The sequence below is a fragment of the Coloeus monedula genome (genome assembly GCF_965178545.1).
Source record: "Coloeus monedula genome assembly, chromosome: Z".
NCBI lineage: Eukaryota > Metazoa > Chordata > Aves > Passeriformes > Corvidae > Coloeus > Coloeus monedula.
In genome coordinates, this window is record NC_138822.1 from 2,118,930 (window position 1) to 2,133,374 (window position 14,445).

At 37.6% G+C, this 14,445-nt stretch overlaps 1 protein-coding gene across 1 annotated transcript in view; it reads right to left on the reverse strand.

Annotated features, from left to right (window-relative positions):
- The window catches only part of EDIL3 (EGF like repeats and discoidin domains 3), a gene marked incomplete at both ends in the record, with an annotated part of 230,553 nt that overhangs the window by 164,206 nt on the left and 51,902 nt on the right, over positions 1 to 14,445 (reverse strand). The gene's annotated exons all lie outside the window — the stretch shown is intronic.

The window sequence follows — 14,445 nt, forward strand, 5'->3', positions numbered from 1 at the left end:
AAAAGTTACGCACAGGCTGTAAAAGTGGCCGATTTTGGTTAACCAAATAATGGCGAACTCTATGTCCTTTGAATGACTTTTGGCTGACTCAATTTTGTCTTTATTTAAGAGCATGCCTCCACATAATCGTCTTTCCCTAATCTTCCACTCCGTAAAATGTGATACCCTTAAACTCAATTCATTCTCAAAAGACAATAGCAAGCAGCATTTTTTTACTTTTTTGTAACTTGAAGACAGTCAGGATATCTACAGATTGCATTCTGTCACCATTGGGATAACTGGAAGCAATCCTAAAGAACCCCCTAGGCTTTGGTCAACTTCAATTTAACACTTTTTCTCAGATAATTAATCTTATATTGACATGAATTTTATTTATGTCAATCTTCATCTTGAAAGGCAGATTTGTGCTCTCTATTACTCACCATTGTATTTAAAAATAACAATATTTTGTGCAGTAAATACATCTGAAAGAAAGATCTACAGATAAATCATTATTAGAAAAAAGAACTTTTTTTTTTTAATTGAAAATTGCCAGGTTTTTGCCATGTCATTGCAAAGAGTTAGAGAAATTAATTTGGTTTATGTCAGCAGTACTGACATTAGAGTATGTTTTGGATTATATTGGCGGTAAACTCAAAACTCAGGATTTCAACACCTTTCTTGCACATGAATTTCAGATTAATCCTTGGTGGGAAAATTTCCCATCTAACTGTTGGTTAAGAAATGTAACTGATGCACGAAACTGCCTTTATGAATTCTGTGCATCAGTTGCACAGAAAAACTGCAGTTGTGTAGTACTTTGCCGGATTATTTGTAATTTTGTTTATTTTTTTGTCAGCTTTAGGGTGTCTTCATGACACAGAGAACTATCGTGTACTTGATATTAACAGTTTTGTCTTGAAGACTGTCCATCTGATGGAGAAGCAAAGCTATTTGAGAACAGTAAATGATATTTCCTAGCTGAATTTAAATAAGTCAAGTATTCTCATTTTCTGTTTTTGTTGCATTATTGGGGTAGCAAAGGATGCTTGTTTATTACTTTATGCGGCTTAGGCGATTGGTTGTGAAAGAACAGCTACTATTAAATGAATGCTCTGACAAATGTATTCCCACACCTCTAATTAAATTAATAAACTAAATAGCATCTGGAGCAGGAACATTTATTATGCAAATCTGTATGGATATTCTGATTAAAATGAGAGAGGATATTTTCTCTACATATTTCCTGATTTGGTGTCCTTCTGATTTCAATTATGCCATTGTCGTAAAAGGAAAAGAGACAAAACACTGTTTGCATTTGTAAATTTTGTGTTGAATGACAAACAGAATGCACACCCAATTTTACATTATATTTCCAGAAACTGAAATCCCCTGCAATTACCAAAGTGTGGACAGTCAACCGTGTGGTTTTCATTGGTCTGAAAATTCCTGTTGGCTTTTTCAGTCTGAAATAAAGTGACCTGACCTACAGTTTGGGACTAATAAAGCAGATGTTTTCCTCTGTCAACAGCCATTTATTTCCATGTTCAGGAAATAACTGCACTAATTGCTCTTTTGACCCACCACCTTGGCCTGTCAGTCGCTGGTGTAGTTTTTGCAATGTCATTATACCACATCACAGAAATAAAGTGAATACATAGGATATTAAAAAAAAATGGGTTTAAAAACAAGGGAGAAAACACAAGGAACAAAAAGTTCCAACCAAAAAAAAAAAACCACCCCCAAAAAACCAAAACCAAAAAATAAACAAAACAAAAAAAACCCTGACCTCCCCAACCCTAACTTGTCTCATTCACATAGTGCTAATGAGGACTAAAGAGGAAAAGTCTATACTTTAAACAATGATTAAATTATATCATAGTATAAAATCAAATATGATACAGTGAGGAAATGAAAGGCTCCACAATTCTACTTAAGATGAGGTACTGCAAATGTTGAAATGTATCAGAAGTCACGTAAAATGTTATTTCCCTTATTTATAGCTTATTGTCTGTGAAATTGTGCTGAACAAAATAAATATCACTTTGGAATCAAGAATATTCTCCTTGATTTACATTTAGTGCCTCTTGAGAGGACATTCATGTTGAAATATTGAAACCTAATTTGTTATACATTCCACTCAGTTTGATCAACAGAACTTGATTTTGATGGCTCTGTTATTAGTGAGAAAAGCTGATATGAGTGCATTTGGTCTTAACACAACTGACAAAGGTATTTGTTACCATTAAAATGTGACACAGCTTTTGACACCACAGTGGTTTTATAATTTAACCTGAGAGATTTTTGGAATGGAAGAGTAAAATAAACCCAAAAAAGGAAATAAATAATTTACAATAAATCTTGCAGGAGTGTGCTCTGTGCTGATGGCTTTCCATGGTGATTGGCAATATGCTGTTTGTGTAACACACCGTGTAATTTGACAAATTTCTTTAGATTAAACAAACATTCCAAGAGAAATTCAGTTATTAAAAAAAAAAATCAAAAGACAAATTATTATGGTACTTTTATTAAGACATTCTGAAAGGATTCTAGTAAGAGTCAATGTCAAATAAAAACAGTAATTCATGTTTGTCTTTCCTATGTCTGAGTAACCTTGCACATTTCTTTATGTGGCCACTCAAGTGTAAAAGAGAGTCTGAAGACTGTACATAAACCTTTGATACTTGATTTAATATCAAATGGTATTAAATCTGTGGGATTTTTTTATTTTTATTTTTCTGCACCTCTTTAATTTCTTCAGAACATTTTGAAGTCAAATAAGTCCTTTAGGGAATTGTCCATCCTCTCTTTGGAAACCATGGTTGGTTAAGAATGAAAAAAAAACCATGACAAAAAGAATAAAATCAAAGCGATCCATGCAAACCCAAAATTAAAATTTTAATTAAGAACCCTCCCTAATTCTCCAAACTCGGGAAAAATTATATAGCAAAACTCAAATTAAATGGTGATATATTTGCTCTCTAATAAAAACTAGGAATTTTTTTTTAAGGAATATGATGTTTTTTGCCCACAGTGAATAACTCAATCAATGAACCTGGATCTTTTTCATTAAAAGCATCCGGAGAAAAACCGTTCTGTAAGTCCATCATACTCCTTTGCATGTGTTCACATAACTACTTTTAAGCCACGTCCTTCTCAATAAAATGCTGGGTGTACAACTATTGCTTGTTTCCACATGCAGGTAGTGGTGGGGAGTCAGGCAGAAGTTGTATACCTGCTCTTTGCTGAACTTTAAACATTTATACAACATGTTTTTTTGATCCCATAAAACCCCATGAAACATTGCGTGATTCCTGACTGAGGAGTTCAATCCTTTGCCTGACAGCAAAGGACAGCCTAAAAGAAGGCACCCAACCCTTGTGTATAAATAATGCAGCACTCTGTGGTGTTAACAGCTAGCCCATCAATTCTTGTCAGGAACAGAAATTCACAGTTTATGAAAACAACTTGTGTGATATGAAGGCTGAAGAAGATGTGCAGAGGGAGAAGTCCCATCCCACAGCCACCTGCCCCTTTGTAAAGCACTCATTCTAAAACCAGACAGACCAGTCAGCTGCCACTGTTATACACTAATTAATTTGCAGTGAAAAATGAAAAATACGAAAAAGAATTAATTATTCCAACTTAAAACTCTTCACTATTTAGTGTTATCTTTTCTGGGACAGAAAGACCTGCCAAAAGCTGAGGTCCTAAATCAGGCATGAGAGAAGCATTCCAGTCCCCATGAACAACATCATTAGCCTGAAATGGAGAAAATTTCCCTCAACTACCTTATAACACCTAGAAGGATAACTATTAGGATTTCTGGCAGAAGTGCTGCTCTGGGAGACATTGGCTTGAGACAATGATCTGATGATAAAGAAAGAAACCCACCTTCAAAAAATCATGGAGATTCACAACGTTTCAAAACTGTAATGACAGAAGCAGTTGAATAAAGACCATTCAGGTGTTTGGGCCACATTTCCTTCTACAATTTAGAAATAGAGCACACTCTGTGAAATAGCAAGTGTGGATAGAAAAAATCAACTGCCTTTATTCTTTCTTGTAATGGGCATTAAATATAAAGATGAACACATTGAGTATACCTTATATAATGAGGCAATGAAATACACAGCAGCTGATACTGAGCCAAATGTGCTGATGCTGTGGCTGCAAAGAGAATGATACATGAGTTTATGGTGTTAGATGCACAGATTTTTAGTGAGACACAAAGCTTTTCACTGGTATTCTATACAGTGTCTGTTTTAAAAGTTCAAGCTTTTGGTTCCACCATTGATGGGAAGAGGAGGGCCGTAATTTCTATCTAAAACAGCAGACATAATTGTACTCAATTTCCTGTGTGGCTACAGGAAATATGGCTTATTTTAAAAGCGCTTTCAAAAGAAATAAAAATAATGGCCATTTGTTTTCATGAGAATGAAACTTGTTCCAAAGGAGAAATCTCCAGGCAGCACCAAAAAATAAACAGCCCAGGAAATAACCAGTCAACAGAAATCTGGTCTAGATATAGCAAAAACAAGCACCAGTTCTGAAGCCCAGAAGAGCACCTAAACTTCAGAAGGAGACTGAGAAAGTACTTGCTACTTGTAGCATTTTCTCTTTAAAATCAATTTTCAGAATAAAAGCCTTAATAGTTTCCTGATTTACAGAATCATCTGCACAGTGTCCAAGTTCACACCTATTTCTCCACAGCTGAAGCACCACTGAGAAGCAGAACCATAAATCATGTTGAAGACACACCTGTGCAGAGATACAAAGTGTGAACATAGAAACAGATGAGCTCTGCAGCTCTTTTTAAGAAATTTGTAAGCTGTTTTTTCAGGTTTAATGGCAAAGCAGCTAATTTGTTTCTCCTAAGGTAAAAAAGACAGTTGCAATAATTAAATTTTCTCATTTATTATTTGAAAAATAAGGTTTCTAGATACCAATAGCTCATCTACCTCCTTCTGCTTCTTTTCTTGGCTGATTTGCTTACTGTGCAGGTAGAAAGTTCAGCTAAATTTCTAGCTGGAACATTCATGGCAGAGTGCCTAAATGGTTTTAGAAAATGCATAAAATGATAACATCAACTTTGTCCACTTGCTGGATAGAAAAACTACAGGAGAATGTAAATCTCAGAATAATCAATCCATGATTTTATCTCACAAATATCAAGGCGGTTACTTCTGGAAGCCTCTGGCATGAAGAGACTCCACATAGTTAAGCTGTAGCTTGTAGTTCTGGTGGAGAACTGCAATGTATTTGTTGTAAACCAGGTGTAAAAAAATTTTAAGAATTTTAACTTTTTCTGGGCTTGTAATCTGAGGGGATGCACCGGCTGATTTCTCAAGACCTGAGATGGCATTACAAAAAGAAAGCCAGATTATTCTAAGCAGAGAATTGTCATTTGAATCCTGGGTGAAGATGAAGTGCTGACTTAAGATTTGGATTTAATCTAATAGTACAGTACTGTAAAAATGTGTCCCTACTTCAAGACTTAGAATAAAGCCCTATAATAATATCTGCAGAGATTAATTTCTATCATAATAAATCCCCTTCTGCCTTAAAAAAGTATAATCTCTTGCCTTTCTAAAGGTCTGCACCATGAGCTACTTTATTAATTTGAATGTGAAAGAGCAGCAGGTCACTGCACTTCAGCCTGCTGTGTTATAGACCTTTTAAGCATCTGGTGTTTGACAATATGAAACACAAGTAGAAACAGAAAACAGCTTAAAAAGTAAATTCCTCTCTCTTCCACAGGTTACAGAGAGTTCATTTCTATGCCAACAGGCTCTGCAGGGAGAAAAAAAGATGAACTATTCCTGTCATGTCACATCTTCATTAGTAAAAAATGGATCAAAAATGATTAAAGGGGGAACGTGGTTATATAACACAGTTCTGAATATTTTTACAACTTGTGGGAAATCTTTCATGCACACGCTGCCGTGTGGATTTGAGGAAAGCTGCCACCAGTCGAGACAGAGTTTCATCAAAGGCAAGGAGAGATATTCCCCTGCCTGCTCAGCTGACGGCACCGGTGACACACCACCCCCAGCACCCAACCCCAGCCAGCAGCAGAGATGCTTCCTGCAGAATCAGAGAGAGGGAACAAAAATGCCTTTAATGAGGATACCCTGATCAACACAGCCTCCCACTTCTCTTCTCTCTGCATGTTCAACAGAGCTGGCAAAAATTACCCAGGCACTCCTTTCATGCATTCCTTTGGTTCTGGCTGTCGTTCATCTCAGCTGTGTTCATACAGGGTTTTGCCACTTGCTAAGACTCAGGTGAATAAATTTGTGTTTCTGCACCTGTTCACACCTATGGAGTGAAAGGGGTTCGTGAAAAGGGAATGAATAAGACCCAGACTGGAGACTCTCCACACAAGACACTTAGGATAAACTGTCTCTCCATTATTTTTTGGTTTTGTTCAATTAAAATTTTCGGAAGAGATGACGAATCATGATGGAAATACCTTATCATTTCCAGTCACTTGTCCTTTACTTTTAAATCTGATCAGGACATTTTTAGCATTGTGTTCACTTGAAATGTCTCAGTTAATAAAATATTCATATTTCTTGCCCACCCCATTTTCCACAGAGGAACAATGCATACATATATTTTAATTGTTAGCACAATCGTTCAAAATTAACACTTCTAAGTGATTATGTTCTTCTCTAGACAGGTGAAATCTCCCTTCCTTCTTGTTCTTATGGACTGAGAGCATTCAGATGCACATATTTTTACTGGTCTTGACAGTGCTCTTTCCACTTTCTGCTTTCACTTCATCAGTGAAGCAGGAAGACTTCAAACAAAACCCTAACACTTACTGTGGATTTATCGCTTTGAAAATTCCCAATTTTTGTCCACATCTTAGATCCTGGTTTTGCCTTTCCATTTCTCTTTTTTATGATCCGCAGCATTTCAGGTTGGCAATTTGGAAGAACCAGGGTGTGTGTCTATGTTTGTGCATACACACACATATATTTATTTCCACATTTTTATATTTATACATACTTTATATATATGGAAATGAAAGTGGTTTGTCCTTCCTTTGTTTTCCCTACATTAGATATATTCATTCACTGGTTGCTAGGCAATCTTTAATCTCAGCACTGGTGAATTTATGTTTTCCCATCCTAAGCAAATCCAAATTTGAAAGTTGAGCAATTACAAAGTCATCATTAACAGTTTTAAAAACTCTGATTATGCTTCATTATACACTTCTATCTTCACCAAAATGAAATACTTTAGAATATAAATTCCAAGCGTATTCTCACGACACTTTGAAAACTATTCATTGATTTCTAGTTACTTGAATTTTTGGATATCCACTCTTAAACACCTTATTTGGTGATATTTTCTTACAAGAGATGCCAGCACAATTGAAGTGATGATGGTTTTCATATTTGCACTATACGAAGCCTGTGGATTTTGCTTGAGGTTTAATCAGTTCTCTCTGTGTGATATCAAGGTGCCCCAATGACTGGTCATTGGTTCAGAATGTTGAGTAACCATTAGAGCCTCCACTTGAGTTCAGCTTTTTCGGAAATGAATCCAGCTGATCCCCACCAAAACTCCTCTGCAGACAGGAGTAAAAGGAGTGTAGGATGTGGAGACAACCAAAGCATTCCCTACCAAAGCCTACCAATCCTCCAGATGACCATTTTAACCAAAATGCCAACACTGAACCTGCTTTCCTACATGGACATCCTCCACAATGACCTCTTCTATTATACCAAACCTTACACGTAAAGAGAATAAAGCAAAATATTCTGTAACTTTTAATCATTACAGTTAACCCCTCTTACTGCATTAATTTCACACACTTTTTTGGCCACATGGATATTTATGTCTTTCACCACGGAAGTCCTGTCACTGTCAAAAAACACGTGTCACCTAAAGAGATACAGCAGAAGTGCCAGTTTTCATAATTTTCTTTCTGACTTTACAGGAAGGTGATACTGATCACATTCAGAATATTAATTAGGCACTGCAGATATGAGCCTCTTGCGTGAGGGATATGAAATAATAAGGGTATTACAGCTATCAGCTGCAATAAAGAACTGATTCTGTTCGGTTTGGACATTGCAGCTGGCAGTACCATTTAAGCTCTGTGGATGAGTGATGAAAATCGTTTAGGTCATTTTTGCTAAGAGCCTCTGGAAAGGACAGATGCAATTTTTACCTTATTTGTTCCAACTTGTTCACAAACAGGATGAAATCTGAAACTTTTACACTAAAAAAGACTCCTGTATAAATTCTATGAAACACTTGTAAATGAGGTTTCTTCCTCAACTTTTGTCAAATATGATATAAAACTGGATGAGACAATGAATCTGCCAGATTCATTGCAACTAGAGCCACCAAGCAAGAACCTCAGGATGGGTCAAGTTGGAAGGGCCCACAGTGCTCATCTGGTGCTGCCTCCCTGCTCCAGCAGGGCCATCCCAGAGCACAGGGCACAGCAGTGTTTCCAGGAAATTCTGCAATATCCCCAGGGATGAGACCCCAGAGCCTCTCTGGGCTCTGCTCAGGGCTGGGCACTGCCCAGGGCAGAAGTTCTGCCTCCTGTGCAGGGCAATTGCTGGGTTCAGGCCCTGCCCTGAGCCCTCCCTGCAGCCAGGGACACCCAGGGCTGAGTGTAGGAGCCCAGAGTGCCCAGAATATTTCTCTGCCTGTTTTTAAGGGTTCTTACCCCCCTGAACAACACTGTTTTAAACTCCAACCTTGGAAAAAATTACCAACAGTCAGACAAGAACTAGAAAATACAGTGGTGTGAATTAGGTGATAGACTACTGTGTGAGATTGTCACAGGGTGAAAATTTAGAGGTTTTGGGCTTCTCTTTATAGTAAATAGATAAGAGTAAAAAATATCAAAATGGAGAATTGTTGTTGTTCTCTAGACCTTCTTCTCCTTCTTCTACTACTCCATATTCTGCACTAAAAGTAGTTTGGAATGATTGGATAGAGAATTCCACAGTTCCTGGCTATGTTACTGAATAATTGGTAGGAAAGTGAAAATAATATACGTTTTTAGTGACTATTGGTTAAAATATCTTTAAAAGGCTGTGTAAATCTTGATAATTGGTCTCACTCCTACTTTTCTTCCTTCTAAGCTGTACCTGGGTCACGTTAGTGGCTCAGTTCCTCAGATAAGACTTAATAACTATCTGGAAGCATTGAAACTAAAGGAGACGTCTCAGGTTATCTTTAAAACTCCTTGCAATGACTTTCAGCAAAATCTCTCCCATCAGGAGAGACTTGATTTATGGCACGGTAAAGTGTCAGCTGAGGGCCCCTCTCAGCTGGGGCTCCTCTCGAGGCAGAGCAGCCCCGGCTCCCTCAGCCTGTGCTGGGCACGGAGCTGCTCCAGGGCCCTCCTCATCCTCACAGCCTCTGCCAACCCCACTCTGGGAGCTCCCTGTTCCTGCTGTGCTGAGGATCCAGAGCTGGACACAGCACTCCAAGAGCTGAGTGTAGGCCTCTGAGGGCACATAATCCATGCAGAAGCATGTGACATGAAGACACCTAAACTCAGATTTAGCCAAGGTGTAAATTGGACTATGATAAATCCATTTGCTGCTGCCGCGTTTTAGGCAATGCCTCACATTTTTACAACCACTTCACTACATGATGGTTTACAAGAATATTAAGTAATAAAACAGTTTATATATGCCAAAACCTTGTCTCAGTATGGACATACTGCACAAACAAACTGCATTCTTGGCAGCGGTTTTTAATTTATTTTTATTATCTGCTGTACATTGTAAACCAAACCTAAAAAGGTGAGCAGCTGCTTGGAAATCCTCTCTGCTTCTTATGGAGCAACATTTGAAAATGAAGAGCTGGGAACAGACATTGAAAAATGATGAAAAACAACAAGTCAGACAGAAAAGAGAGTAAATTACAGATGTTCACAACTGCAGTGACCAAGAATGTGATGCTTTTACTATACTCTATTGTAACAGGGAGCTTAAGTGTCATTTTAATAATGGTACATAGAGATCCTTGACTACTGAGCCAGACAACTACTCTCTTTCAGCTTCTGAACACAGACAAATGTTCATAAAGCAATCAGTTTATTGTCTGGAATCACAAGACGACCAAACATCTATCTGGAGGAATGAAGTGCATGATAACTTCTTCTAGTCACAAGGCCAAGTCATTGACCTGCCCTTCAACATCCCAGATACATCCCAGATGCCATAGTGGACCTGGAAATAAATTTGATCTCCCACTCTGACTTAATAGTGGGAAAAAGCACAAGGAGGGTTTACCTATCTGGTCTCTATTTTATTTTTTTTTCATTTGTTTTTGTGGGGTTTTTTCCTGCAGCTTTTCTTTACTACCAACACCCAGGTAATGTAGTGTGGTTGTAAAGCAGTGAAATGCAATGTAAACCCTGTTAATTCTGCATAGGATGTCCACATAACTTCATGTTTGAAATGCAGTTGCTGTTCTTTGACACTTCACAGAATCCCAAGTCTGCATGCAGGGTATATATTCTTAAATCACGGGACTAAGCATAGAGTAAATCCCAAAGGAAGGAAAAAATATGAAGAAGGAGGTGAGAATAATGAATATTATGAATGCATATTCATAAATAAATTTAAGCTATTAAAAAAACCCCCAACCAATTCTTTCATTTTTTCATCCAGTGCACAGGAACACAGGAAAGAAGGTGATCACACTTTAATAGATACAAATAGAGTTATAAATGTACATCAATGTCTTCTGATCCTTTTCCACTTTCCACACTTCTGAACATGGGATGCCACAACAGAGGACTGTAGGGTTTTTTTCAGGTTAAAAATAAGATCTTTACTTGGATTTGTACAGGACTAGCACCACACCAGTGGAATATATTTATTATGTATATATACACATCTATATTCTGGCATTCTGTGATTACCACCAGTCTCCTACTTCTTCCTGTCCTTCTATTTCAGCTTATTTTCAAATACATTCATAGAATTAACTTCATTCCGTTTTCTTTCTCCCTTCACTCAAAACACAAAATGCACACCAGTTCCCCACTCCAGCCCCCACCTTAACTTACAAGTTTTATTTTCTACCTTTTGCCATGGCTGCCAGCAACAAACAACACAGTAGTTACAGCACAACCAGGTGATTATAGAAGCCTCATTATTCACCAACAGGACATATAAAAGAGTTATTGTGAGTGCACAAATATGTTGCTCCAGCCTGATCTTGACAAACAAAGAGACCACAATAAAAAGACTGATAAATAGATTATAAAATTCAAGTCTGAAATTCAACGTATTTCTTCTCAAATGAAGGTATTAACAACAACCCAGAGGCTCATTAGGGAATACTTTTCTCTTTCCCTCTACTTGGGAGCCTCATTAAAGGAATCACCTGTTATTTTGTGTGTGCTGTAGTTCTGTTTTTGCCACTGGAACTTTGTATTTACTGGAGTACAGCAGTACAGGCTTATATATATATTTTTTTGTAATAAGTGCTGGTCCCTCCCTTTCCCAAAGCCAAATTATTTTCCCTAGCCCTGTGCACTCCTCTGTGTTGCTGGGACCTACAAACTTGTTAACTGCTGCCATTTCCCTGCTTTGATGACTTGACCTCAACCTAACTCTCTGAAAATTCATTTTCCAGTGAGCTGTGCCAGATTACGAGGCAGTTACACCCACAGTTAGTCACCACTGTGGGACTAGGACATTATTCCCCACTCTAAATTCAGAGTTTTCTGCCCCAAAAGAGGTACTGTTTGGTGCCAGCCCTGCAGCCGGGACACAGCCACTGCTGCCACAGGTTGAGCTGCCTCAAAGACAAGGAGTACACAACGCTGAACATCCTGGATGATAAAAGCACTGTTTGCATAACACTTGGCACCCCTGCAGGTTTAAGGAACAATAAATCTCTCCCAGAAAACTTGGAAGTAAAAAAACTCTTCCAGGGAGCTGGATCAGACCTCTGGTGCTGGCCTATGAGCTGTTACACAACAGCTCCTAACAAGGTCAGTAGAATCGCTCTAAATCCAAAGGGTTCCTGCCCCAATCTGGTGCCAGCCCAAATTAAATCCATCAACTCCATGGTGCAGCTCCTGATCAATTGTCAATGGCAGCAGTATTTGAATTGTTTTCTCCATTGCTTAAGGGAAACACCAGAACAATTTTTAAGACAATTTCTTAGGCTTTAATTTCCTCATGGTATTTCTTCTATCCTTTCCTCCAATTTCCTGTCTCGTTTTTCAATCCAGCCACGTTTAAACCACATTTTCTATTTCTCATATGTTTCTGATTAGTTCTTCACTTTTTAGCCAGACATTTTTTTTTTGTGGTGGTTTTTTTTTTTTATTTATTTTTTTTTTTTAATTTTTTTTTTTTTATTTCAGCCTCAGTGGTAGAGTTTGTCTTTCAATTTGTGTACAGACTTTAATGGTTTTCCACTCATTATTTATCTGCTACAGATTTCTTGCTATGCAGTTTAAAGCTATTATTTTTAAGAAACATTGAGAAACTCTCGAGTCTTTTAGTGTATTCTAGTGGCATATCAATTATGTCTCAGTAGTGTTTCAGATTGCCAGGTTACTAACCCAGAAATTGCTGTAAATGGCTCCTTCTAGTCTTGCTCTAAACCAAACATGCAAGAAGCATGCAAGACAATTTGGAGAAATCAATAAAAAAAACATTAATCCCCTGCTTGTGTTGTACAAAAAAAGCCTAAAAGGAAGGAGACATTTATTACACTGGACAAAGGTATTTGCTGAATTCTCCTCCTATGTTATTCAGAAATAAAGTGATTTAGGTTATGAAAGCTGCATTTGAAGTACCAGGATACTTTATACAGTTCAAGAAAAGTAACCTCAAACAACAATTCCAGCATTTTGCAATCTGTGCCTTCTTTATTCACCTTCCCTGGTAGGTGACTGAAAGGAAGACAATGTGATATGAATATTTTCCTTTTCAGCAGCTGCCAAGGAAGCCTGACAACACTGTCTGAAAAGCTCCACTATTGAAAGCAATCTACAGGGCATCACGATAGAAAGCATCTTGAATCATTATAGCTCAAAGGAAGGCACTATTGCCCTCCACTACAGCTCTATTGAAACATGCTACAAATGAATAAATAAAAGTTAAGCATGAAGTAAATTTGGTAAGTTTCATTGTCAGGAGTGACATGAAGACAACTGGTCTTCCCACACAAAAAGTATTAACATGAAAATAGATTAAAAACTGGGATCAAAGTACTCAAAAGTAAACAAAACTATGAAAAACATAGCATTTATCACTGCTAGAGACCTCAGCATTTGTCTTCAAAATCACTGGTTGGAAACTGTGGTTGTAAGCATTTCTGGAAATGCTTATCTATTCAGCAGCATTAGATGTAAGTTCCACAAACTTTTATTTCCTGGGGTACTGCACTGCTTTTACTTTTAACAGCAAAATTATCAGTACCTCTCTACAATCATCCACTTTCTCATCAATCCAATGCCTGGTCCTAAAGAAATCAGATACTTTCTAGTAGATCAGGTCCAAAGCTTATTGATTTTTTTTTTTTTTTTTGGGTTACAAAGCCCTGCTGCAGCTCCAATCCAAGTAAACAGAAACAAACACAATTAAAAATGGGAGTGTGGAAACAGCAAACACACCTCTGCTTATGGCCATCCTAAAAACAAAACAAAACAAACAAACCCCAAAAAAAAACAACCCAAGAAAAACGCACAAAAAAAGCCCCAAAAGAACAAAAAATCCCACAAAAACTACATGAGGTCCTTTAGTGAGTCCCCATAGGTGATTTATCTAGTCTTTCTAGTGCCAAGTCTTTAAACACCACTGCCCTTTTGCTTTGCCTGTTTGTAACAAACATTGCCCAAGAGTTGATGTACTTCTGATGTACCAAAGATAAGTGATATCACCCAGCTATGCCAAAGAGAAAATGAAAAATTAAGCAGTAGAAGTCATGATTGGATTAAGCCTGCCTCTATGTAATGAACCTATTTTATTGTGAATGACACAAATTCTCTAGACATAAAATTCCCTTTCTGTGGTATCAGAGTCTATGATTGCATGACTCTATCTCCAGTTCTTGCTGTCTTTATAATGAAGGGAGAGGTGACTGACACTCCCTATGTTCCTCTTCTAGCAGTGTATTAAGCACTTTTGCTAATAAAACCTCTATTTTAATGTGATTTAACTGTGTTTTTTTCCTCTCTGAACAAATTTGGCAAGAGGCTGGATGTTTTCTGATAGCTCGAGGGTTTAGGGGATTTTTTTGTGTGTTTGTTTTGTTTTGTTTTGTTTTGTGCCTCCACCTCACTGTTGTCATGAAGGTCAAAGTTCCAGGTGAGCATAAAATAGAAGCAAAAGTCCCAAACACTCATCTTTTCAGTGACAGACTATCTGTCAGACTATCAGAGAATCTGAGCAGGGCATTTCTCAGGGTAGAACAAAACCAAAAGGTCTCAGTAGCCATAACGAAAGGAGA